Raw genomic sequence first — 1,500 nt, 5'->3', positions numbered from 1 at the left:
CATTTTATCACAAGAAAGGGGAAAGATCAAAGGAGAAAAAAAAGAGAACAGTCCCCCTAATTACTTTATCAGGTTTTTTATTGGTTGTACATAATGTATAGATTTGGGATTGTTACTAGGTCACATCCTATGTGCAGGAATCTAGGGTAAGGACTATTAGAAGCATTCTAGGTTACTTTATGGCTTTCTGATGCCATTAAGTCTGCTTCTAAGTAAAAATGGTTTTATGATAATGTTTTCCAGAACAGGTGGATGTGACTACTGACTTATCCCAGATCTCCCAAGGCACTGTATATAGCTGACCTGGTTATCAGAATCATACTCTTTTTGGTTATCAGAATCATACTCTTTGGTAACTTGGAACAGTGATATCAACATCTACATGATACACAGGTTTATCAGTCATGGTCCAGTTATGTGAAAAGAACCAGACAGTGCCAGCTGGTTAGCTCAGTTGGTTGGTTTAGGGCATTGTGCTGATAACACCAAGGTCCAGGGTTTGATCCCTGTACCAGCTAACTGTAAGTAAGTAGGTAAGTAAGTACATACGTAAGTAAGTAAACAAACAAACAAACAAACAAATAAATAAAAGAATCAGACAGGTTGTTTTAACAAGGGGAATTTAGCATAAAGAATTGTTAATTAGGGATTGTCTATCTGAAAAGAGAAAGAAACCATGTGGGTTTCATGGAGGTAGTGACTTCACCAAGCAGCTAGGCCTTGATTTACTGCAACTTAGACATTTGGAGGAAGAACCCATTGAGCTGAAACCGAGCCTTTGGGAAGGGAGAGCTGCTGGACTGATGTTGGTGTCCCTGAGGGGTATGAAGAGCTGGCTCTACAGGTATTGGAAACAGGAGTCATCTGCTGCTTCTGAAATGGACTGTTGTTGCTGAAATGAAGAAGTGTTGCTGGGGAGGCACTGAAACACAAAAGAAGAAAATTGAACAGAGTAAGTCCTTCCCTCTCCTCCAGCCTTGCAGGCTAACTCTAGTGTTTCCAATGGCAGAGTTTACAAGAGGCAGATGACAAGCGGAAGACTTTTTCAAAGAGTTCCAGCTTTGTATCACATAAAGGAGTACAGAGGGTAGTGACTTCACCAAGCAATTAGGTTGGATTTACTATAACTTAGACATTTGGAGAAGAAGCCCATTGAGCTGGTTAAGTAGATGTTGAGTGACAATAGTTTCATAGCTAGTACAGTGTTATTCATTATGAAGTGTGGATATAAATAAATGATCATGGAAACTTATCATTAGTCATTAAGAAACGATTAAGTGAGAGTCAGGAGTTGGGAGTGGGGAAACAGAACCTAGGAGAATTTTTGACACTTTTATTTAGTTAGTAAAGGAAGGCTTCCTGTAGTAGATGATATTTAAGGTTAAAAGGAAGAAGATGATAAACCACAAGATGTTTGAATGTGATGAACATGAAAATGCCCGTCTGAATCATGCTCCTTTCTTGTAATATAAAATACCAGCCCTGACAATGCCAGTGAAA

This window comes from Galeopterus variegatus, unplaced genomic scaffold, assembly GCF_000696425.1.
Source record: "Galeopterus variegatus unplaced genomic scaffold, G_variegatus-3.0.2 Scaffold1997, whole genome shotgun sequence".
Lineage (NCBI taxonomy): Eukaryota > Metazoa > Chordata > Mammalia > Dermoptera > Cynocephalidae > Galeopterus > Galeopterus variegatus.
The sequence above is the reverse complement of the archived record's forward strand: the minus strand, read 5'-3'. Positions refer to the sequence as shown.